Here is a 27,036-nt window from a genome sequence, read left to right as displayed (position 1 = left end):
TTTTTTTTATCCAGAGTCTATCCTCTCTGAATGAAAGAGAACTCCCTGTTGTGTTAGTCCTAAAGTTACCTTTCATTAGCCTGAACCTCCTACCTCTTTGTTGTCCTGGTAACAGTGACGATACATTGGCATAGGTAAAGGATACAGGAAAGAATGAGGGTTTTAGTCATGGAGCTATATTCAAGACTGTCTAGACCTGATACAGTGAAAACACATGTTGGTCCTTCAATGGCTGGTCTAGTGAGCAGGCAGTTGGGTAGTAGAAATGTCATTAGCCTTGTAAGCTAGGACTCAGGTTAATGCAGTTGGGTCATGGGTTCAAATCCCACCAGTGAGTTTAAATTCAATTCATAGATCTGAAATTGACAGGTGGTTTCAGTCATGATCATGTTATAAAAAGCTCAGCTGCTTTATTTCCATCTTTTAGGGATGGAAATCTACTGTCTTTACTAAGTCTGGCCTATGTGTGACAACAGACCTACAGCAACGCCCTTTGAAATGATCTAACCACTTGGGCAGTTCGGAACGGTCAACATTTGCTATTCCCTGTGTCATTTTCACTGCTACAGGCCAGTAACTCTATATTGGAGAATCATTACAGCACAGGAAGAAGCCAATCAGTCTATGTTCCTGTCTTTGACTTGGTCCAATACCCTAGCCTCCCTTATACAATCCTGGCAAATGGGTCCTCCATCAGTAACATCCAAATTGTCTTGGAAATTGTTATGGAATTTGACTCCCCCCAGGTAATCAGGTGTATTTTCCCATTAAGGTCATGGTCTTGCTCCTGATGTTCAGGCCTGTTCCATATCAGGTATTTGTCCATATCATTTACCTGTGTGCTCTGATAGAGGATACTTGAGAAGAGTGGTCTCTGAGTCTTTGACCTCTGCTCACAAACTAAAAGGAGAGATCAAATTGAGGTATTCAAGATGATAAAAGATGTGGATGAAATAGGCCATGGAGCAGATGTTTCCTTTTGTGGGGCATTCTAGGACAAGAGGTCATAGTCTTTGGATAAGGGGTAGCAAATTTAAAACAGAATTGAGAAGAAGCTAGTTCTCCCAAAGGGTTGTGAATCTGTGGAATTCACTATCCCAAAGTGCAGTGGATGCTGGGATAGTGGGTAAATTTAAGGAGGAGTTAGACAGATTTTTGATTGGTAATGGGTTGAAGGGATATGGAGAGAAAGCAGGAAAATGAGGGTGAGGAGCATATCAGCCATGATCGAATAGTGGAGCAGACTCAATGGGCTGAATGGCCTAATTCTGCTCCTATATCTTATGAACTTATGAAACATTCAGTGTGAGGGTGACAGCACAGGCTCAATATCAATGATCCTGTTATGCAACTTGCTCTCTATCTTGTCTTGACAATTAATCTGATTAAACAAAGTTTCATGTTTGCATATTTGGGCCTTTACTGTAGAATTGATACACGATTGTGTTCCTCGAGTATTTTGTCGTCTGCTGTTCTCTATCTGGGTAAAGTTAGATTTGCCCATTGCTCTGCAAAGTCAACCATGACGGTAAAAAATGAGGTCTACAGATGCTGGAGATCACAGTTGAAAATGTGTTGCTGGTTAAAGCACAGCAGGTCAGGCAGCATCCAAGGAATAGGAAATTCGACGTTTCGGGCATAAGCCCTTCATCAGGATTCCTGATGAAGGGCTTATGCCCGAAACATCGAATTTCCTATTCCTTGGATGCTGCCTGACCTGCTGTGCTTTACCCAGCAACACATTTTCAAAAGTCAACCATGACCCAACCTCACTTCTGAAAGTAGCTCGGCTAACACTGTCCATCTCGAACCTCAAGGTTAGCCCAGATTGTGTTAAAGTCCTAGATTTTAGTAGGCAACCAGTTCAGAAATGTAATTACACACCTCTGGAGCACATAGAACTTGAACCTGGGTCTCCTGACTCAGAGGCAGGGACACTACACTGTCTCACAAGTGCCAGAATGTTCTTCATTGGGATGCCAGCAATGCCAACAAATGTTCCTGTCTGGTTTTGACCCAGGCTCTTTTCACATGCAAATACCATTTCCCTGTTTCATGCTCACCCAAAGACAATCAAGGGAAAAGGTAAAGTTGCCATATAATCGGGCTGCTTAGACAGAGATGACTGGTGACTGCTTAGCCTGAGGGTCACCGTGGCTCAGGCAAGGGGAGAGGTTGAGAAGGAGAGTCTTTGTTGGTAACATCAGCCAGTGTGGGAATTGATATCACTCTGCATCACAAATCAGTCGTCCAGCCAGCTGAAGGATATAACAAAGCTTCAGAATAATGAACTAAGAGGACAATCAGCAGTGGTGGATTTCAAATGCAGAAATTCACCAAAAATCGTCAGTCAGCACTTTCCAAACCCACGATCATTTCCATCCAGAAGGACAAGGGCAGCAGATACGTGGGAACTCCACCACCTTCAAGTTCCCCTCCAAGCCACTCACCATCCTGACTTTAAAATATATTGGTGTTCCTTCACTGTCGCTGGATCAAAATCCTGGAATTCCTTCCTGAATGTCGTTGTGGGTTAATCCTCAGCAGCGGTTCAAGAAGGCAGATCACCCCCACCTTCTCAAGGGCAACTAGGGACGGGCTATAAACACTGGCCCAGCTAGCTATGCCAATATCCCACAAAATGAATATAAAAAAAACTATTCCATTGAGAGGCTGGAAACATAGTCTTGCGCCTTATCACCATCTGGTCTCACTGTTTCAATGTCCTGTTCTAAGGTACTGGCCAAGGAGCTGCGTATTAGACCTGCAAATGAGAGCAAATTTAATGTCTTCTCATGTTACCCTGTTTGAGGCAGTTTGGATGGATGTTTCTGACCCAACCCTTTCATGCTGCTGCCATTCTTCCTTTTCATAACTTACATAGAACTGTCTGTTTTCATGAATCTTCTGTGGCTATTTTGAATTCAAAGTATTCATACAGATGTTTGCTATCTTTACCATCTTAAGCTGTTGGATTCTGAAACAGGAGAAAGTGAGGACTGCAGATGCTGGAGATCAGAGCTGAAAAATGTGTTGCTGGAAAAGCGCAGCAGGTCAGGCAGCATCCAAGGAGCAGGAGAATCGACGTTTCGGGCATAAGTCTGAAGAAGGGCTTATACCCAAAACATGGATTCTGAAACAGTCCAGGTCTAAAAGCAATAAAGCCTGGACAATAGCCAGGCCTGGGCTGACAAATGGCAAGTAACATTCATATCACACAAATGGCGGGCAAGAGAGATTCTAATCATCACCCCCTTGACATTCAGTGGCATTGTCATTATTGACTAATCTTCCACCAACGTTGTGGGGTTATAGTCAGTGGCAACACAAGCAGGCAAGAGATTGAGTAACTTACCTCCTGACCTGCAAAGCCTGTCTGCCATCTACAAGGCACAAGTCAGGAGCGTAATGGAATACTCTCCACTTGCCTGGATGGATGCAGCTCCAACAACACCCAAGAAGCTTGACACCATCCAGGACCAAGCAGCCCGCTTGTTTGGCACCACATTCACAAACATCCTGTCTTTCAATTACCGATGCTCAGTAGCAACAGTGTGTACCATTACAAGATGCGCTGCAGAAATTCACCAAGGATCCTGAGGCAGCCCCTTCCAAACCCACAACCACTTCCAACTAGATGGACAAGTGCAACAGATGCAAGAGTTCCCCTCAAAGCCTCTCAGCATCCTAACTTGGAAATATATCACCATTCCTTCAGCATCACTGGGTCAAAATCCTGGAATTCCCTCCCTAAAACCATTCTATTTATAGCACATGGATTGCAGCAATTAAGAAGTCAGCTCACCACCACCTTCTCCAGGACAAATAAAGATGGACAATACATATTGACCCAGGCAGCATGGCCATGTCCCAGCAATGAATAAAACAGTTACACCCAATATGATCATGGTGGTTCAGTGGTTAACACTGCTGCCTCGTAGCACCAGGGACTTGGGTTCAATTCTAACCTCAGGTGACTGTCTGTGTGGTCTTTGCACATTCTCCCTGTGTCTGCGTGGGTTTCCTCCCACAGTCCAAAGATGTGCAGGTTAGTTGAATTGGACATGCTAAATTGCCCACAGTTAGGTGCATTAGTCAGGGGTAAGTATAGGGTAGAGGAATGGATCTGGGTGGATTACTCTTTGGAGGGTCAATGTAACCTTGTTGAGTTTCCACACTGTAGGAGTTCTAAGATTCCAACTCACTCCTTACATTTATCATGGTGATTTCAGATCTCTGCACTTCCTTTGTGTCTTAATAACTTAGACAAACACATTGGTCCTGACATTGTCTGGGAAAACATGAGGCTATGAAGTAAAACTCAAAAGAGTCAGTGAGGTAAGAGACATTGGGGATGTGAATTTGTATCAGTAAGGGATGGAGCAAGAATGTGAGAAGACATTTTTTATGCTGTCACCTGGCAATGAGTTGGAACTCACCGCCCAGAAAATGAGGTGTAATGCGTGACAAGATGGCCACTTGAATGACAGTAACCTTGCAGGGCTATGTGATAGAGTGAAGAAACAGGTCTGTTTCCATTGTTCTACATTTAGCTAGTTGTGAACTCAATGGGCTGAATGACCTCCTTTCCTTGATGACTCTTAAACAAGGAAGATTATAAAGTGGTATCATTGCTGATTTGTACAACTGTTACCAGTTTCATTCAAATATGTGATCCTTAGCAACATGTGTAATTTTGTCTGAAAGGAGTTGACAACTGTTCTCATGCTTGCTTTCAGGTTTCTCCATTGTCCCACCCCTTCCTTTCTCTGTAATCCCTTCCAACCCCACTACCTTCTGAGGTGTCTGCGTCTTCCTAACCTTGGCCTCGTCTGCATTCCCAATTATAATCACTTCACCATTGATTGCTATGTCTACAGTTGCCTGGGCCCCAAGTTCTGATAATCCTTCCCACACCTCTCCATCTCTGCCTCACTTCTCCCCTTTGCAATGTTGCATAACCCTTTTTGTCTCTAACCAAGCTTTTGGTCATTTGGTTAACTATCACCAAAGTGGTATTTCCAGTGGTAATTCTCCAGTGAGGAGGCTTGTGGTACAATGGTAGTCCTCTATATGTAGGCCAGAGAGGCCTAGATTTGAGTTCCACCTGCATTAGAGATTTGAACAGATTAACAAAAATTAATTAATAATGGTCCTGTGAAGGGTTTTGGGAAGTTTTAGGTGAAAGGTGCAAGACAGATAAGAAAGTATGAGGAAAGATTCGGGTTTGGATGTGGTGTTTCTTACAGACAGGCAATTTGCTGACAGGACTGGTATCTGATTGGTAATGGTGGAACCATTCCCTGGCATGTATATACACATACCAAGCAGGAGAAAGGATGCAGCTAAGGGAGACTTCAAGACTGAAAAGAAAATCTCCTTGTTTGTGATAGGAATCAGTTGCTTCTCTGCTTATTACTTGGAACGCTTTGAGAACAGCTCACTTCAGCCTAATTAGTCTGTGTTGGTATTTATGCTGCTCAGGTGCCTCCTTACACCTTGCCTTCTTTACATATTACTTGGTAGTGTGATTCCACATGGAATAACTTGGAGGATGAATTATTATGTTTTAGTCATTAAATCATGCATCAAGAAACTTGCTTTTCAGGTGGCAGTGATTTTTCAAAGAAAAAATTAATATTATCCATAAATAATATTGAGATAGAATCAACAATAAAAGATGTGAACTGAGTTTCGCTTGGTGTAATGGACTGTTGGGGAGTTGATATTCCACCCTGGTGATGTATAACCTGTTAGTGCAGTGCTGTGTGAAGGATGTCAGGGATTTGTTCTGAAGGTTACCGAGATGTGACTTTACATCTGTAAATCCATTCACGCTTCACAGCTCAGGTGGAAGAGTGGACCATGTGATACGAGCTGCTTGCAAGGCAGTCTGCTCTCCAGTGTGCGCGGATACTTGTTTTTACCTTTTGCCATTGATAAATTAACCCTCTGTCACCCAGTGGTCCCTTGTAGAACATGTTCCCAGGCTCCTGACAGATGGGCAGTGTCCCATTTGGATACACGACCCCACCAACACCACAACATTCACATCATTGGCCAGTTTCAAGAAGTAATGCATTCACAGCATTGGCTAAGGAATAATAAATTCACATCATTGGCCAGTTTTAAAGAATAATGCATTCACAGCATTGGCTCATTTGTGAAGCAGCTCTCCAAAGAGACAGCAATGATGTCTAGCGTAGGTCTAACAATCGCTGTTTCTCAGGCGGGAATATTTCCAGAAACAAAAACAGACGTTGCTGGAAAAGATCTGGCAGCATCCGTGAAGAGAAATCAAAGTTAATGTTTCGGGACTGGTGACCCTTCCTCAGAACTGCTGGTAGTTAGGAAAATGTCAGCTTATATGCAGAAGATAGGGCGGGGAGAGAGGGTAAGGAGTAAATCATAGAATCATAGAATCCCTATAGTACGGAACCAGGCCATTTGACCCAATATGTCCTCGCTGACCCTCTGAAGAGTAACCCACCCAAACCCATTCCCCTACTCTATTTCTCTACATTTACCTCTGATTAATGCACCTGATCTACACATCCCTGAACACTATGGGAAATTTAGCATGGCCAATTCACCTAACCTGCACACCTTTTGACTGCAATTACATACTACCTATTGTTAGCCACTGACAGTCTCCATTAATAGCTATTCAGCCTCCCAGCCAGATTATCCACTCCTTTATCCAACTGTTCTTCTCTCTCTTTGGGCTTTATCCCTACCTATCATTTACTCCTGACCCTCTCCCCCCACTCTATCACCCCATAAACCAACAGACATGTTCAGACAACAACTTACCAGGACAACAGACCTGATTCCCATCGTTCCCACAATGTAGTTTACAAGATTCCATGCAAAGATAATTTGAAACACTATGTAGGGCAAACAGGCAGACAACTGAAAATCCACATCCACGGACACCAACTAGCCACTAAATGCCACAACCAGCTGTCCCTAGTAGCCATACACACTGATGACAGGGACCACAAATTCGACTGAGACAACACAATGATCATAGAACAAGCTAAACAGAAGGTAGCCAGAGAATTCCTAGAAACGTAACAATCTTCCACAGACTCCATCAACAAGCACATAGACCTAGGCCCAATATCCCGGCCACTGCAACGAGTAACTGGAACCGGAAACCGGAAGCATCAGGAACGGAACCAAATAAATTCCAGAAGAGGCAGTTCAGCAGCGTTTCACAGGAGGCTCTGAAGCACTGATGATGTCACCTAGACAGGGGACCAAGTGTCTGCAACACACCTTCCCAGCTCGGCGAACATACCCACAACCACGGCAACCGGCACCTGAGCTACAAATCTTTCCATAAATCTTGAACTTCTGTTTCTGTTTCTGATTTACAGCATCTGCAGTTCTTCTGGTGTTTATTTTGGGAATATTTTCAGTTGGGAAATCTTGGCAAAAGGCCTTGTGCAACTGTATAGGATATTTATGCCATTGAAGATCATTTTTCATCATTTTGTTTGATGCCATGCCATGAGTTTGGGTTCTTTAAAGAAAAGGCAGAGTAGAGGACTGTCTTCAGCCTTAGACTTCAAAGGAACATGATTCTATATGCATGCTAAACACTGCCATCCATGGTAATCATAGATACCAGGTTCTGACTTACTGTTACATTGTAAAATAGAAGTAAGCCATTTGGCCCTTTGAGCCTGATTTACCATTCCACATGATCACGGCGGCTCATCCAACTCAGTCACCTGTACCCACTTTCTCCCCCATACCCTTTGATCTCTTTAGTCCTAAGAACTATGTCTAACTCCTTCTTGAAAACATTCAATGCTTTAGTGTAAAGTGCTTTCTATTGTAGAGAATTCCACAAGCTCACCCACTGTCTGATTGAAGAGACATTTCCTCATCTCAGTCTTGATTAGCCTCCCTTGTATCCTTAAATTGTGATCCCTGGCCCTGGATCACCAACCACCCCTGCTGCCCACCACCCTCCTGGACCACCAACCACCCCTGCTGCCCACCACCCTCCTCCCCGCACCCCCCCCCCCCCACGCTACCCCACCCCACCCCACCACCACCACCACCACCCCCAAGTCATTGGGAGCATACTTCCAGTATTCACCCTCTTTCATCCTGTGAGAATTTTAGATTAGACTTACAGTGTGGAAACAGGCCCTTCGGCCCAACAAGTCCACACCGACCCGCCGAAGCGCAACCCACCCATACCCCTACATTTAACCCTTACCTAACACTACGGGCAATTTAGCTTGGCCAATTCACCTGACCCGCACATCTTTGGACTGTGGGAGGAAACCGGAGCACCCGGAGGAAACCCACGCAGACACGGGGAGAACGTGCAAACTCCACACAGTCAGTCGCCTGAGTCGGGAATTGAACCCGGGTCTACAGGCGCTGTGAGGCAGCAGTGCTAACCACTGTGCCACCGTGCCGCCCACCAATTTTATTGGGTGTTCTGAGATCCGTGTCCACCACAGCATTCTTCTGAACTCCCATACATGTAGTCCCATCTGATCCAGGCTCTCTTCATTAGCTAAGCACTAATCTAATTTCTTTGTGTGTTCATGTGTTCTCAATTTATCTTCCACACAGCAGAGAGTTTTGGTGTTTAATCTTACAGTCTTCTTCTGGAATATTCTAGTTGTGCCTCCTTTGTGTTATTTATACATATTGATACGTGGCTCTGTGACATATTGTAATGTTGTTCCAAGGCAACATTCACTTGGATGCATGGGCCTCTGAAGTCCAGAACTGACTGCTGTGATTGGCATGCTCGCACTGAGAGCGGGACATTGGAGCTGTTGCACATCAGTACAACCACACAGCTTATTGCTAACATTTCCCCAGGGTCTTACTATCCTAAACGCAACAGCAAATAGAACTTTCTTAACACCTTGGAGGCCAATATCCGGAGGTAAGGCAAAGGCCGATAAGCCTCGGGCCTAGTAGTTTGCAGGAGTTGTTAGAAACTATGTGCTGGAAGGTATCAGAAACTGCAGAATAAGAGTCCACTTTGGATTTTACATTGGGTTTCCCTTCATATTGAACTCTCTGCTGTTTTGGCGGGGTCCGGGCCATTCTCTTTGCTCTCCTTACTTGAGAAAGGACCTACTGACAGCAGAGGGGGTGCAGAGGAGGTTTGCTAGGTTGATTCTGGAGTCGAGGGGGAATGGTGGCTCAGTGGTTAGCACTGCTGCCTCACAGCACCAGGGACCTGGGTTTGATTCCCGCCTCGGGTGACTGTCTGTGTGGAGTTTGCACATTCTCCCTGTGTCTGCATGGGTTTCCTCCCACAATCCAAAGATGTGCAGGTCAGGTGAATTGGCCATGCTAAATTGCCCAGAGTGATAGGTGCATTAGTCAGGGATAAATATTGGGCCTCGGTTGGTTACTCTTTGGAGGGTCAGTATGGACTTGTTGGGCCAAAGTGCCTGTTCCCATAAAGTAGGGAATCTAATCTCAGGAGGGATTGAGTAGACTGGGACGATGTGCATTAGAATTTAGGAGAATAAGGGGGCATCTTATCGAAACGCATTAAATTATGAAGGTAATAAATAAGATAGAAGCATGGAGTTTATTTGCACTGACTAGAACTACAGGGCATACGGTGGGAACAGATTTTGAACTGGGTTGAGGTGGAACCTCTTCACCCAAAAGGTTGTGAATTGGTGGAATACCCTGCCCAGTGAAGCAGTTGAGACGACCTCACTGAATGCTTTTAAGGCAAAGATAGATTTTTTGAATAGTAAAGGAATCAAGGGTTATGGTGAGTTGGTGGGTAAGTGGAGTTCAGTGGACAGAAAGATCAACTGTGATCTTGTTGAATGACGGAGCAGGCTTGATGGGCCAGATGGTCTACTCTTGCTCTTGTTTCTTATGTTTTTATGTTCTTATGTCTTGTCAACCTACAGGATCACCTTCCTCCTGATGCAGCTTCAGCTGTGATCCTCTTCCATCTGGTAGGCCAGATACCAACCTCTCTCATGGTGATCTACCCCACCAATACCCAGAATGCCTAAACCCCCTCAGTAAAATCCCTCCTCCTAACCATTCAAACACTGGGCAGTGTAACGACTTACATTTCTTCTTTCAGGCTTCTCCTGATCCCGAGTCCTCACTTGGCCCCAGGCCTTACCCCTGCTCTGTGAGAAACCACAGCCTGCTCTAGTCAACCGCCTCATCTGCGATGCCCCTGAGCAAAGAGAACTTCTGGAGTCACCATGTTCAGGCACATCCCATATCTCGTTCTTAGCTCAGCAGCATTTGCAGTCATTTGTTGCCCACAAAGGAGCTTCATTATGTCCTCTTATGTCCTCAAGGTTCCCCAGAGTAACAAACCACATAATAAATTTATTTTTATTCATTCACCGTGAATGGACATCATTGATATGGCTAGAATTATTGCCCATCCATAATTCCTGGAGGAAGTGTTGGAGAGCTACCATCTTGAACTGCTGCAGTCCTTGGGAATGTGGGAAGCCCACAGTGCCTTTAAGAAGGGTATTCTTGGGTCTTGACCCAGCAACAGTGAAGGAACGGTGATATATTTCCGAGTCAGGATGGTGAGTGGCTTGGAGGGGACCTTGCAAGTGGTGGTGTACTCAAGGAATCTTGGTGATTTTTTTCCAAACATCTAGTAGATGATACACACTGCTGCTACTGAGTTTCAGAGGTGGAGGGAGTGGATGGTTGTGGGTGTGGTGTTAATCCAGGCCTCTCAACTACCAGTCCAGTAACTTGATTACTTTGTTATCCACGCTCTCTTGCTTTCCAATTGCCAGGAAGTCTTTGTTAAGTCTGCTGTTATGATGAAGTGCTTCGTTTATGTAAAGCTTTTATATCCTCACGGTCAGGTTTCTGGCAGGAGATGTTGTCACTTCCCTCAATAGTGCAGATCAAACAAATGTTTCACAATGTTTGAGGCCTGGTGCGGTTCTGACCCACTGCACAGAGCAATATGAATTCATCGCAACAAAAGCCACAACCAAAGACAAAATAATGGTTAGAAATAAACAAAGAAATGGTGAATGCTATAAATTTAAATCATAACAAAGCCTACTTGGTTTAAGGGACAGAACAGCATTCAAAAGAGAAAGTTTGAAGAACATTTCATCACCTGAAACATTTTATTATTTTACTTTTAAATGCTTTAGAACTGCTGTGCATTTACAGCTCTCGTCTATTTTATAGATAATTAAAAATTTTTCCAATGACAGTCAGCATCATTGGCACAGTATTTGCTGGGAGAATAATGGTAAGTTTAATGTACTTGTCATTACTATTAGTGTGTAAATAACTCGGCTGTTTCTTCTGAGGTGAAGATATGCCATGAATTACAAATTGCTACAAATAGCTGGAAGATTTACTGCCTGAACTATCTTGAGTGAATAGGTGCTCACTGTCAATGAGTTTCAATATATGACTAGATTTGAGATCTTAGTTAAATTAATTGCAGAAAATTTCAACCAGTTAATGATGGAAGGATCCTTTAATTACAATATTTATGTTCCTGCAATGCAACTAAACCTCTTTGTATTAGAAAAGGAGGTGTTTAGTATCATAGGCCCCACTATTTCAACTGCTTCATCATTGACCTTCCCCCCATCATAAAGTCAGAAGTGGGAATGTTCGCTTATGATCGCACAATGTTTAGCAACATTCACAACTCCTCAGATACTGAAGCAGTCCATGTTCAAATGCAACAAGACCTGCACAATATCCAGGCTCAGGCTGACAGGTGCCAAATAATGTTTGAACCACACACATGCCAGGTAATGACCATCTCCACTAATAGACAATTGAACCAATTCTCCTTGACACTTCTTTTTATTCTTGCTCATTAGTGGTAAGACCGACATATGTGGGGAAATGGATGGTGACATCTTGAAAAATGTCCATATTACAGAGGAGTAAGATGTCTTCAGGCGGAAACTGGTGAAATCAATATTGATCCCGTGTGATCCACAAACTAATTAATCCCACCGCCCTGTCGCTGAACACTTCAACTCCCCCTCCCACTCCGCCAAGAACATGCACGTTCTTGGCTACCTCCACCATCAAATTCTAGCCACCCGATGCCTGAAAGAAGAACTCATCATCTGCCTTGGGAACCTCCAACCACATGGGATCAATGTAGATTTCACCAGTTTCCTCATTGCCCCCACCTTATCCCAGATCCAACCCTCTAACTTGGCAACGCCCTCTTGAACTGTCCAACATGTCCATCTGCCTTCCCACCTCCAGCCTCCTCTCTGACCTAACACCATCACTCCTACCTTCATTTACCGATCATGTTCCCAGCTACCTACCCCCCAGCCCAAACCACCCCCTCCCATTATCTCTCAGCCTTCTTGGGCCTCCCTCACATTGCTGATGAAGGGCTTATGCTCGAAACATCAACTGTCCTGCTCCTCGGATGCTGCCTGACAGGCTGTGCTTTTCCAGCACCACACTTCTGGAATCTGATCTCCAGCATTTAGGGCGGCACGGTGGCACATTGGTTAGCACTGCTGCCTCACAGCGCCAGGGACCTGGGTTCAATTCCCGCCTCAGGCGACTGACTGTGTGGAGTTTGCACATTCTCCCCGTGTCTGCGTGGGTTTCCTCCGGGTGCTCCGGTTTCCTCCCACAGCCCAAAGATGTGCGGGTCAGGTGAATTGGCCATGCTAAATTGCCCGTAGTGTTAGGTAAGGGGTATATGTCGGGGTATGGGTGGGTTGCGCTCCGGCGGGTCGGTGTGGACTTGTGGGGCCGAAGGGCCTGTTTCCACACTGTAAATAATCTAATCTAATCTAATCTGCAGTCCTCATTTTCTCCATAGAGACATAACAACATAGGAGCAGGCCATTCAGTCCATTGAGTCTGTCTAGTTATTGAATACAATTGTGGCTGATTGAATACTTCAATGCCACTTACCCATTCCCATAACCCTATGTATCATTGTAAATCAGCAGTCTATCAATCTTTACCTTGAACATACTCAAAAACTGAGCTTTTACAGTCTGCTGAGGTGGAGAATTCCAAAAGCTCATAACTCTGAGCATAATAATTTCTCCTCTTTTAAAATTGTGCCTTCTTTTAGTATAATGCAAAAATCCCTTCACTTTCCATTAGCTTTTCCCCCACCATCTTTCAAAATATTAATTTTGAAGTATTTGCAGTGGGAATAAGTTTTCCCTGTTTATCTCATTGTAGCTTTGAAACTTTGGATCAGATTCTCTTTAAATCTTCCCTCTGACTGTGGTCACCTAAACATGGGTTTGTGGGCCTTCAATTCTCCGAATTCGAGTGGCTTCAGACTGGGTCTGATTGATTGTTGTATCTGAAGTGAGCAAGGATTCTATTCCCCAGCCCTGTGGTGAATGCAGTACCAAAGATGGCCTTGATAAGAATAACAAAAAACCTTTCCCAGCAAGAATGCATTCTATAGAATTCAACTGGATCAAATTATTTGCTATTGAATCTAGTGCTTCAAAATACCTAAACTCTGAACCTGATATTGTGTCATTTAGTAACTGGGATGGTGCTGACCCATTGTCAATTTTTGGTCGGAAACAACAGACATTTTTTTTTACGATGCATTTAGGGAGTTTATTAATGTTGTTTTTGGTAATGAATTGTTAATTATGGTTGTTTGTAATATAGCCGATAAACATTGTAATCTAAAAGAAATGATTTTTGAGAGGTCGGTTACATGATTATTGGATAGAGCTGTACTTCATAAGGAGGAATTAATGAACATCGATTCTATTATGTTTTAATGAACTAAAAACCTAATATGTCAATTGCTACCTTTTGAATTCCTTTGTCTATATTTTGATAAAAGGCAATTGAAGCACAATCTGTCCAACTGAAGTCAAAATCCTGTTTTTTCTCAAATATTTCTCCTTTTATTTGAGTAGAGGATGTGTTCGCCTGATGAAAATGAAGTTAACTAGTTACCTTCAGTTCATGTGAGTTGTCAGCTTCCTGACCTTTGACCCCAACCACGTGTCTGTGATTGCTCAGGGACATATCCTCTGCACTCTTATGCTTTTGCATTGAGTTTGAAAATGTCCTCAGTCGATGTAGGAGCCATTAGTTCAGCAGTGGCAAGACATGAGTTTGTGCAGTGGCAATTGTCTTAAGGTTAATCCCAGCTCTAGCCTTGACATTTGAGGGACTAAGAAATCTTCCAGTCTTTTTTCTCTTGTGTCAAGATGCCTTCATGTTGAGGGGCTTCGCGGTGCTGGTCTTGCTGTGTCACGATATTTAGCAACTGTTGCAATGAAGAGTAAAGCAGTGCTGTGTGACATTGAATGTGAAGTATGTATTGTCGTAGATTCAGTGTTTTGTACCGAACTGGAAAACATATTGGATCACATCATAGGATCTGTAGCACGGCCAGTTTAACCGACCAGCTTCAGTGATCAGGTGATATTACTGTTTTAATCTAGCATTCATATTTTTGGAGCAGGAGACAGATCTGTGTGTGAATAACCCACCACTTATGGAGAAATGCAAGCTGCCATACACAAAGCAATGAACTCCCACTATACGTGAGGGGCAAGATGACATGAGGTTGGCTGAACAGACCTCTCTAATTTCCAATTTTATATTGATCTTGTTTTGTACACCTCTTGTGTAGCTGTAACCTTGTACGCCTCACTCTGTCTAAGCACCCTATGATCTGTATGTCCTTGAATTCTGTGATCTGCCTGTACTGTTCGCAAAACAAAACTTCTCACTGTACTTAGGTACATCAAACAGCAATAAACCAAATAAACACTGTTTAGAGGTTTAGGGTGAGAGGGGAAAGATGAAAGAGACCTAAGAGGCAACATTTTCATGCAGATGGTGGTGCGTGTGTGGAATGGGCTGCCAGAGGAAGTGGTGGAGGCTGGTACAATTGCAACATTTAAAAGGCGTCTGGATGGGTATATGAATAGGAAGGGTTTGGAGGGATATGGGCCAGGTGCTGGCAGGTGGGACTAGATTGGGTTGGGATATCTGGTCAGCATGGACGAGTTCTACTGTAGGGTCTGTTTCCGTGCTGTACATCTCTATGACTCTAAGACACAGCGTTTATAGCAAAAGATGACATTGTAATGCAACTGAAATCATATATTGAACAAACCTAGATAGCTGTTAAGTCTTGCATCTTTTAGAATGGGTTGCAGGTTTCAGTTCATTAATATGTAAATCCTAGAACTTCTTTTAAGCCCCATTCTCAAAATAACTTTAAGGTTTCATAAAAACAATGACATCTCAGCTGAGACAATGTATTAAAGGTGTGAGGTTAAAATCTGTCTGTGACCCTCTCTTGAGTCAGACTATTTCTATTTCCAACGTAAGAAATGATAAAATGTTATATGGATAGACTGCCTGCAGGTTGTGTGCATTTTGAGCAAAAATAGAATGTATCTGCAAATATAATTCTGCAAATGCAAATTTACCCCATAGACTTATATGTGTGTGTTTGTGTGTGCATATGAGAGGAAGAGAGAGAGTGTGATTGTGTGCATGTGTTGGTAGAGTATGTGCGTGAATGTGATGGAGTGTGTGTGTGTGTGTGTGTGTGTGTGTGTGTAAGTGAGTGAGTGAGAGAGCGTGACCTGTAGTGTGTGACATGAACCCAAGGTCCCAGTTGAGGCCACCCTCATGGATACTGAACTTGGCGATCAGCCTCTGCTTGGCCACTCTGCATTGTTGCATATCCCAAAGCCCGCCTTGGAGGATGGTCCCTGAGAATCCGAGGCCAAATGTCCCTGACCACTGAAGTGTTTCCTGACTGGGAGGGAACATCCCTGTCTGGCGATTGTTGAATGGTGATTGTGCGATACTGTGATGCTCTGCTATAAATTCTGTGTCTTATGATCCTGCCCCATTAGTTACCTGATGAAGGAGCTGTGATTTGATAGCTAGCACTTCCAAATAAACCTGATGGATATATCTGCAGAGAGCTGGCATGAATTGATTGGCCTCTATGGAGGACTTGCTTTCCAAATAGAGAACTGACAGGAAATCTACCCTAGATTAGAGTGGTGCTGGAAAAGCACAGTAGGTCAGGCAGCATCCAAGTTGCAGGAAAAAAGCCCTTCATCAGGAAAGGGCTTTTGCCCGACATGTCGATTTTCTTGCTCCTCCAATGCTGCCTGACCTGCTGTGCTTTTCCAGCACCACTCTAATCTAGACTCTGATTTACAGCAGTGGCAGTCCTCACTTTTGCCTAGGAAATCTGGAAGGCCTGCCAATCTACAAGCCGGTCAGGCAGTGACCGGACATCCCCTGGAGTCAAACCCCAGCCAGCAGGTTAGTGGGCAAAATTCTAAACCTACCAAGAACTGCTGGCCAATCTGTGGCTGCTGGCCTTTTGCCATCAGCTCCACAGGGAGGCAGTGACTGCTCCCGGTAAGACACCCGCTAGAGTTCAAGGATCCCAGAGTGGCATAGACTGGGGCTACATCATGTCAGGGAGATTTTTGCAGGGCAGGGGTTGTGGGGGAGAAAAGTATAGGACTTGATGGGGGCGAGGAGCGTGTGCATTTAGTCACTGTATCAGGAACTAAGGCCTTTGATCAAGTGGCCGTTGCCCCATTGCTGAGAGCTAGGACAAAGTGATAAATAGGTTCAGCCTCCAGGCATGCTGCATGGTGACTGAGCTGCCTTCAGTTGGATTAACCACAGTGGCAGCAGAATGAGGTCCTTACATGGTCATTATTGGAGCATTTGAGGGAGTTATGGTAGTCATTATTGGAGCACTTGGGGGAGTTATGGTGGTCATTACTAGAGCACCTGTGGGAGTTATGGTGGTTATCATTGGAGCACTTGGGGGAATAAAGGTGGTCATTATTGGAGCATCTGGGGGACTTATGGTGGTCATTACTGGAGCACTTGATAGAGTTATGATGGTCATTATTGGAGCACTTGGGAGAGTTATGGTGGTCATTACTAGAGCACCTGGGGGAGTTATGGTGTCATTACTGGAGCACCTGGGGGAGTTATGTTGGTGGGCAGAGGAAGTTCCAGCATGGACCTTTCCCCCAAGAGCACATTCATGGAGGATGCTGTGAAAGGCGGTGTTCCAGTAGATACCCTTCCTGCTTCCAAACTCACCACCAGCAATTTCAAAATTCTATCTTTATAGTATGCATTATTTAGCCATTGAGTCATACAGCACAGAAACCGACTCTTCAGTCCAATCCCACATTGTACTGTGAGAGTGACATTTGCACTCTGTCACTTCAGGCTCACACTTTGTTTAATTTAGTGGACCCTATAGATACTTGACACAGACCCTCAGAAATCTTGTTTTAGAGTCACTATGCCAGGCTAATGGCCAAGTGAGCTAAATCTATACCAGGAGGAGTTGGGTGGGTACACAAGGAATTGTAAATGTGGAGGAGGCGAGGAGTTAAGAATAAACGCAGGACTGAATGCAGCAAGAACTATCAATTGCAGAATACCCTCCTGAATGTTTCTTTCTATCTTTATAATATGCATAATTCAATAAAATACAACAGCTAAAAGGATTAAATATCTCAGTGGCAGATTGTAAAAGCAATCGTTGTACCACCTACTATTCCTATTACAAGGTGGGAAGTAGATGTCACCATGAATTATAAACCAGCAATCCAATCATAGATTCCAAATTGATTCACACACTACAGGATTCAAGCATGAGTGGTTCACAGACAGTATTGGAACCCTTGAGATTCATTTAGATTTTAAAATCCATTTTGAGCTCTCTGTGTTCATTTTGTAATAGATACGAGGGATCGTATGCTTTCATTTTCAAATATTTTTTGTAACATTCTGGTGGAGTCTCTGACAGTTTCCATCAAGCAAATTAATTCAATGTTTTGAGAATTTTCAGCCATTTGTCCAGGGAAGGAATTAGTGTAATTGGTATTAAATTAATTATATTATAGACAGAGTTTGTGAGAGGGAGAGAACATTTCCACTTATGAGCAGGAGCAAAGCCAGCAGCAATCTGTACAAGAGAGTCACCAAAAATTAAACAGGGAATTCAGAAGAAACTTCTTTACTCAGACCATGGTGAGAATTTGTCTTTTTTCCCTTTATTCATTCACGGGATGAGGGCATCATTGGCTAGGCAGCATTTATTACCTAGAGGGCAGTTGAGAGTCAACCACATTGCTGTGGGTCTGGAATCCCATGTAGGCCAGACTAGGTAAGGATGGCAGATTTCCTTCCCTCAAGGATATTAGTGAACCAGATGGGTTTTCACAACAATTTGCAATGCATTTATAGTAGTCAGTAGATTCTTAATTCCGGATGTTTATTGAATTCAAATTACACTGTCTGCCGTGGCGGGATTCAAACCCAGATCCCAACAACATTATCTGGTTTCCAGAATAACAGTCCAGTGATAATACCACTAGGCCATCAATTCCCCCACTGTGGCGCTTGTTACCATAATGAATGGTTTAAGCAAAAACTGTGGTATAGATACATATCGTGACAAGCACATGAGATGGAAGTGAATAGAGGACTACATTTAACATAGTAAGGAAAGGAGGATGTGGCTTTGTGTTATTCGCTCGTGGAATGTAGATGTTGCTAGCTGGGCCAACATTTATTGTCCATCCCTAGTTCCCCTCAAGTAGATGGTGGTGCCTTCTTGCAGTCTGTGTGCTGTGGGCAGACTCACTGTATCGTCGGAGAGGGAGTTGCAAGATTTTGACCTAGCGACTCTGAAGAAACAGCAATATATTTGCAAATCAGGGTGGTGAGTGGCTTGGAGGGAAGCTTGCAGATTGTGTTATGCTTGTGTATTTACTGCCTTTGTCCTTCTAGATGGAGGGCAGCATAGAAGCCAGCTCAGATTGGCTGGGCTGTTTTTTGTCCTGGACTTTGTGAATTAAAATGAGCTCAAAGGAGATTAAAATCCTCGCAGCAGCTCGAGGTTGTAATGGTGGGAAGTTAGGGCATGAGTGTTGTTGGAGGTCCTGCGATTGTGTACACTGCTGAAGCTCGGATGGACCAGTTCATGGAACGTTACTCCATGGTAACCATTTCCACTTGAGAAGACGGGAGTAATTATTACTAGGAAGGATTCATTCCACACCTTTCCTAGAGCTAATAAGTTACAGGAACACAGGATGGGGAGTAAACCTGGCTTCTCACCCATTTCAGTTTTCAACCAAGAATGTCAGGTTAAGTTGAGTGCAGATGGGAACTCGGGTCACATTGAGATGGTCTATAGTCCTATCTTGGCCTGGAACAATGACAGCAATGGCCCCTGAAGGATTCCTAACAATATCACAACAGGTTCATCAAAAATATTGAAGGAAGGTTTAAAAGAAAATCCCCCTTATAATGTGGAAGAATACCTACGTTACAGGTGTTCTGAGAGAGTTTGTCTCTCTAAACAGGGCCATTGCATTGTGGAGATAATTCACTCTGTGAAATGTTTTGAAACTTTTGGCTACAATTGAGGTCAGCTACAATGTCCCGAGAAGAATGACATGGAGCGGAATGTGTAGACTTACTCTACTCTGTCAAGACATTTTTAATCGTGCACACACGATTGTCGAACTCTTAAAGAAAGATTTGCATTTATGTAGCATCCTTCATGACCACTGGATTTCCCAAGAGCTTACAACTAATGCAGAGCTTCAAAAGTATCTCAACTGTTGTATTGCAGGAAGGACACTAACTACCTTAGGTACTGCAGACTCACACAACGGAGGTAATTACCAGCTAGTTTGTTTTGTGGATTGTGGGTTGAGTATTGGTCACAACATCTTTCTTCTTCAAAATAGTGCCATGCAGTTTTTTATCCCCATCTGACAGAGCCGATGGGGTCTGGGTTCAACGTCTCATTTAAAAGTTAGCTAATATTCAAGTCTTTTACATTAAAGAAAGGAGATTTGCATGTTTCTTTATTATACCTACACAAAGTAATGTACCATTAGCCTGGAGGATAGTCATCATTTAATCCAATGAGTGTCAGCATAACAGCACTGAGAGCTGTGAATGTATGTCAAGGTACAGAGGCTGTTAATGAATGTCAGTACATCTCTGCAGTGTGTAATGGAAAAAGTGGCATTAGTGTGGCAGGAAAGTTGTAATGAGAGTGCGAATAGGAATCTGCCAATATTACATGTCTTACACTGTTCAGCTGCAGACTGAATGCTTTGGAGATTATTAAAATGTCACAGGTTGATTTTGTGTTAGAGTTCCTGCTGTAGCTTCATCTTCCAGTGTGGCTCCCTTCTAAGCCTCTCAAATGAAAAGCACAGTTGAAGAGTGAATGAAGCCATCAGCAGCAGTAGGAGGCCTGTCTTTGAGGCTGCTGGACAAGTTCTATTATCTGCATTACACTGAACAGTGCTTCATGTTGTTAGGAATTACTGACGCATGATATATATGTTCTAATTGTGTGTCGCATCGGATTTTAAATATCAGATAAGTAAGAAACAAGTTGCAAGCAAGATCCTATATACTATTAATTAATTCTAGACATTGCCCCATCTATATTGCGATCATCTGAACCCTCCCCCTCCTTTGCTGATGTCAGTTTGGCACAAGTGGGTTCTAGGAGAAAGCGTGGCCTGCAGATGTTGGAGAGTCAGAGTTGAAAAGCGTAGTGCTGGAAAAGCACAGTAGGTCAGGCAGCATCCGAGGAGCAGGAGAGTCAATGTTTCGCCATAAACCCTTCATCAGGAATATGGGGGGGGGTGGGGGGGAGGCAGCTGAGAGATAAATAGGAGGGGAGAGGTAGCTGGGAAAGCATGCAGGTGGGGGGCGCGGTGGGGGCACGGGTTGATGGTTCCACTCACATTAAGGCTGCCAACTCTCCAGGTTTGCCATCTGAAGCATGGCATCTCTGATAGAGTGGCATTCTTGCAGCGCTGTCCAGCTTTAGATTTTGTGCTGCAATTTTTGGACTGGGACTCAGACCTCCTGCAGAGCAGAGGAGCCATCGGCGAAGCTGAACACACATCTGCAGTGGAAAGTTTACCTAATGGAGCACCCTATTTAACTGTCAAAATGATATTTAAGAAAGCTGCAGTCATGAATATTGCACAACGTGTTGAAGACAAAGTATAGGATGCCATGTCCAATTGCCTTGGTAGAGTGTGATCTGGAGATAATGAAAATTCAAACCTCGTTAGATTGTTGTATAAGAATGCAGCTGCATTTCTTGAAGGGGTAATTTAGTCAGCAATCTGGGAGTTAGTTCAGCAGCGATTCCCTTCATAAAACATTGCACGGAAAAATATATCCAATAGCAGCAAATAGATATCAATCCCAGATGGATTGCATGGAAAATGGGAAATGCTGAAAGCCTCAATATTAGCGTTTAGTAAGGAAAAGTAAAAATGTAAGCAGGAAGAATTTATTAACAAGCCTCTTGCTCCCCTTTGCTCTCTCCTCCTTTGGGTAAAGGCTGATCAATAATCTAGGAGAAAGTGAGGACGCAGATGCTGGAGATCAGAGTCGAGAGAGTGGTGCTGGAAAAGCTCAGCAGGTCAGGCAGCATCCAAGGAGCAGGAGAATTGACATTTCGGCCAAAAGCCCTTCAGCAAGAAGGGCTTTTGCTGGCAATGTAGATTCTTCTGCTGATCAATAATCTCTCCATCTTTCTTCCTTTGAAGCTGTAGGATGAGGAGAGGTCAGGAGAAAGTGCTTCTTTCCACAACGATCGTTTAAGTCCGCTCACAACCAATTAGTTTAGTTGGACAACATGTTTTTTACACTTCAGGTGATTATCATTGATATATTCTGCCTTCACACCTTCCCCTGTTCACACCTCCTCAACAAAAATAAAGGTTCTTTCAGAAATTTTCGTTCTTGTTTTTTTCCCAATTCAAACAAAAGCCCACAATCATAAGATGTAATCTATTTGGTGTAGGGGTTTACTTCCTACCCATTCTCTCTTCCCCCTCGACCTCATACACTCCTCAGTTCACTCCTTCTCATGCAGCTGCACGTGGCCACAGTCCACCTTCTGTCATCCTCCCATATTCTCACTCTCACTCTTCCTGTCACTCACCTACCCACCCCACCCCTCCAAAACCTCGCTCTCTTTATCGTCACTTCCTACCTCCTTAATTTCCTTCCTCCGCTCCCATTCCTGTTTCCTTCCTCAGCATTCCTAACCTCCCCAACTCTCATCTCCTTCACCTTCCCTCTCCCATTCTTCATTCCCTGTTGTACACAAGCCTAGCTTCACTCACTCCCTCCTGCATTATCACTCCTAAACCCTTCGATATCCCCTGTTCAATTCCGGCTCTTGAAACCAATTCAAATAAAGATTTGGAATTGAACTGATTTAAACATCAGGAGCAGTTTTAGAATTCTCAGAGTTTGAAGCAAAATTAAGCCATCTTGATGCAAAGTTTAGAAGCAAAAGTATGATTTGAAGGTGAATGGATAATGTATTGGTATTAGCTGAGACCGGAACTTGAGGAGAAAGAAGCAACACATTTTTCAGAGGTTCAGTGGAGCAGAACTCCAATTATTGGAAACCTAATGGTTGCACACAAAGATCTTTATCTCCATATTATCAGGAAAAGCGAAGGTTTTATACTGAGCCCTGGGGAACGCCACTACACACCTTTCTCTTGCCCAAAACATTTCCATTGAGCACTTCTGTTTCCAATCACTCAGCCAATTTTCTACCCGTGGTGTTACCACAGGAGAAAGTGCTTCTTTCCATAATAATTGGTAAAGTCCGCTCACGACCAATTAGTTCAGTTGGACAACATGCTTTTTACACTTCAGGTGATTGTGACTGATACATTCTGCCTTCCCACCTTCTCCCGCCCCAGCCTCCTCAATAACCTTCCACACAGGTCTGCTGTGCGGCACTGTATTGAATGTTTTCTGGAAGTCCATGTTACAACAGTACGGCATTTCCTCCATTAACCAATTCTGCTTCTTCACTGAAAAGTCTCCAGAGAGTTCATCAAACATATGTTCTCCTTTAGAAATCCATGCTGGCCTTTCCATTTTTTCTCCATGCAACTACTGGTTTATAGAATCATAGAGTCATGCAGCATAGAAATAGGCCCTTCTGTCCACCGTATGTATGCTGACTGACAGACATCAAACTACACTAATTCCATTTATCCACACTTGGTCCATAGTCTACAAAAACTTGGCATTTTAGATTAGATTACTTACAGTGTGGAAACAGGCCCTTCAGACCAACACGTCCACACTGACCCTCCGAAGACTATCTCACCCAGACCCCTACATTTACCCCTTCACCTAATACTACGGCCAATTCACCTAACCTTCACGTTTTTTGGACTGTAGGAGGAAACCAAAGCACCTGGAGAGAATGTGCAAACTCCACACAGTCAATTGCCTGAGGCGGGAACTGAACCCAGATCCCTGGCACTGTGAGGCAGCAGAGCTAACCATTGTGCTACCGTGCCACCCAATTGATCATCCGGCTGCTTCTTCAATGTTGCAAGAGTACCTGCCTCCACCATCCTCTCGGGCACCATGTTCTCTGTATCTACCACCCTCTGGGTGGAAAACATTTTTCTCAGATACCTTTGTAACCACTTATTCCTCACATTAAACTTGTGGTGTTTAGACAGGTCTACCATAGCGAAGAGATTCTCATGATACACTCTGTCTATGCCTCTCATAATTTTCTATAGCTCAATCAGATCCCTCCTCTGCTCTAACAAACCCAGCTCATTCAGTCGCTCCTCACAATTAAGACATTTCATCCCAGGCAACATCCTAGTGGATCTCCTCTGCACCTCCTCCAGTTTACTCACATTCTTCCAATAGTGTAGTGACCAGAACTGCGCACAGTTTTCCACCTGTGGCCCAACCAATGTTTTATAAATTAGTAACAAGATTCTTTCGGTCCTGTATACTACACCTCAGCAAATGGAGGCAAGCATGCCCTATGCCTTCTTACCCACCCTGTCTACCCGTGCTGACACCTTCAGGGATCCAGGGATTTGTCCACCAAAGTGTCTTTGTTCCTCAGTACTCCCGAGTAACCTACTATTTGTTGTGCACATCCTTCCCTCATTAGACCTCCCGAAATGCATTACCTCACAGTTATTGGGATTAAATTCCATCTGCCATTGCTTTGCCCAATTTGCCAGCTGATCAATATCACATTGAAGCCTGAGACCATTCTCCTCACTATTGACAACACCCCCAAAATCCGTGTCCCTCCAGAAAAATAATTTCTAGAAATGTTCTCACCACTGAATTTGGACTGTAGTTACTGAGCTTATCTCTGAAACCTTTTTTGAGCAAGAAGTAATGTTTGTGATTCCTTTAATTCTCTCGTACCTCCTCTGAATCTAGGAATGTCTGATGATTATAGCTAGTGCTCCTGCAATTTCCAATCTTACTTCCTTCAATATGTGGGCGGCACTGCTGTCTCACAGCGCCTGAGACCCGGGTTCAATTCCCGACTCAGGCGACTGACTGTGTGGAGTTTGCACGTTCTCCCCGTGTCTGCATGGGTTTCCTCCGGGAGCTCCGGTTTCCTCCCACAGTCCAAAGATGTGCGGGTCAGGTGAATTGGCCATGCTAAATTGCCCGTAGTGTTAGGTAAGGGGTAAATGTAGGGGTATGGGTGGGTTGCGCTTCAGCGGGTCGGTGTGGAGTTGTTGGGCCGAAGGGCCTGTTTCCACACTGTAAGTAATCTAATCTAATATTCCCATGCATCTGCTGTCATTGTCCATTTGGGTGGTAGAATTTGTGGGTTAACCAGGTGTTGTTGGAGGAGACATGGAGAGTGATGTTGAGTTCATAGCTCACTGCTGCATGGTAGATATAGAACCTTTCCCTTTCGATTGCTGTTCACTGATATTTGACTGTTCAGAAGATAGTCTTACTTCTGTTTGTTGATATTAGTATAGTGCTAAGGAACAGCATCAGAGCTGGGGTTTTCAATTCAGGTCTGAGGGATCAAAGTTAACTAGATGTAATTCCCACGAGGTGACAGAACTCTGAGCATTAGCCATATGGGATTCTTCCTTATATCCCTGAATACTCATGCACCCTTTCCAACCCCACTTCCATGACTAGTCCTGGGGAAATAAAAACTGTTCTAAATTACTTAACAGCACTTTCAAACTCTCATGCGCCTGATCCTTTGCCTTTCTTTTATCACAATCCTTCTACAGTCACTGATCCACATCATTACAGCTTCACTTGCATCTTCAATGTCTTTGATCCCATGCACTCTCTCACCCTTGACCTTGCCCTTGGTGCAGATGCCTTCATACCTGCCCTAAATCTACATGATGAAAATTTAAATGTTTACAACGTGCAACTATTTCTGTCATTCAGTACCAGATTTGGCTATGCCACATTGGGTCCAATATCCTCGCCATTCCACAACTTGCTTTGAATGCAGCGGTAACTCTAATCTTCTTTACAAAACTCCATCGCCTTGATCCAATTAACCTTACCCACTTTGCACTCATCTTCCTGGTCACGAAGGTGAGGTTTTTTTGGGTCCAAGCTTTGGTCACCTGTCCTAAAGTCTCTTTCTTTGAGTCAGTGTCAACTGCTGTCTGATCCTGAAAACCAATTGTGGTCCCCTATTATCACCTGCATGAAGATTATTTACCAACAACATTTGTGCAATGCCACCAGTGCAACAAAACCAGCTTCACAGGAGCAAATATCAAACACAATTTCACATCCAAGACTTCCCAGACAAGTTACAAATAATGTAGTCAGACAGGTAGATCTCATTGTAAAGAAAGAGAGAGGTAGGTGACAAGATAGAGATCTCTGGTGGTGAATTCTAAAGTTTAGAGTCCAAGTAGCTGCCCGAATACAGTGAAGTGAAGGGAATCAGGGTCCCAGAACAGAGATCCTAGATAGGGCAGCATGGTGGCTCAGTGGTTAGCACTGCTACTTCACAGAGCCAGGGATCTGGGTTTGATTCCACCCACACGCAACTGTCAATCTGTGTGGAGTTTGCATGTTCTCCCTGTGTCTGCATCATCTTCCTCCTGGCACTCCAGTTTCCTCCTACTGTTCAATGATGTGCAAATCAGGTGGATTGGCCATGGGAAATAGCCCATAATATCCAGAGATGTGCAGGTTAATGGATTGGCTGTGGGGAATGCAGGGTTACAGGGATAGGGTGGGTCTGCATGGGATGCTCCTCGGAGGGTTGACTCAATCAGTTGAATGGCCTGCTGCCAAAGGGATTCAACATGTGGGTTCTATGATCTCAGGAGTCAAAGGAGATGACAGAGATTTGGGGTGGGTGAGGCCACATACTCAGTGCCATGATAGGTGGTGGTTTAGCTGAGGCATCAAAGTGTTTTAGACTTTCCTCATTAGAGAATTTTCAGTTCTCAAAGACAGGAAGATTACTACAAATTCAGTTATATCTCAGTCTGTCAGCCAATATGTTCAAACTGACACCACTAAAATGAATTCATATTGATTGATTCCTGTTTTAAATTATTTAATAATCCTAATTTACACAACAAAAAAAGTAGCAGACACACATGTTGAGTAAGAGAACATTAATGCGTATTGTCCAGCACATACACTGTACTTGTACCAAGTTCACAATATAGCTGCCTTCTATTTTGCAGAACCTCAACATTGGAAGTTTTTTGTTCCCTTAAACATCACTCTGTGTACTAAACCCTAAGCTGTGTGTAAAAACAAGGGCTGCAGATGCTGGAAACCAGATTCTAGATTAGAGAGGTGCTGGAAAAGCACAGCAGGTCAGGCAACATCTGAGGAGCAGGAAAATCGACATTTCGGGCAAAAGCCTGATTCCTGATGAAGGGCTTTTGTGCCGAAACATCGATTTTCCTGCTCCTTTTCCAGCACCACGCTAATCTAGAACCTAAGCTTTGTATCTCATGGCCACTACAAAGGACAGCGCAGATGTGGAAGGGCCGAAGGTCGTCCTCTGTGTTGTATGATTCTAAAGCCACTCTGCGTATTAAATTACTTTTAATTACAACGGCAGTTATAAATCAGTGGCTCTTTCGCAGCTCAATTAGATTAAAGCCGGTAGATGCTGGAAATCTGAACCCAACACAGAAAATGTTG

General features: G+C 43.8%; 1 protein-coding gene across 2 annotated transcripts in view; it reads left to right on the top strand.

Moving 5' to 3' along the window:
- Nucleotides 1-27,036, top strand: part of dscaml1 (Down syndrome cell adhesion molecule like 1) — a 537,532-nt gene that overhangs the window by 191,124 nt on the left and 319,372 nt on the right. The gene's annotated exons all lie outside the window — the stretch shown is intronic.

The sequence above is a fragment of the Hemiscyllium ocellatum genome, chromosome 29 (assembly GCF_020745735.1).
Source record: "Hemiscyllium ocellatum isolate sHemOce1 chromosome 29, sHemOce1.pat.X.cur, whole genome shotgun sequence".
Lineage (NCBI taxonomy): Eukaryota > Metazoa > Chordata > Chondrichthyes > Orectolobiformes > Hemiscylliidae > Hemiscyllium > Hemiscyllium ocellatum.
Note: the sequence above shows the minus strand (reverse complement) of the source record. Positions and strands in the feature narration are given on the sequence as shown.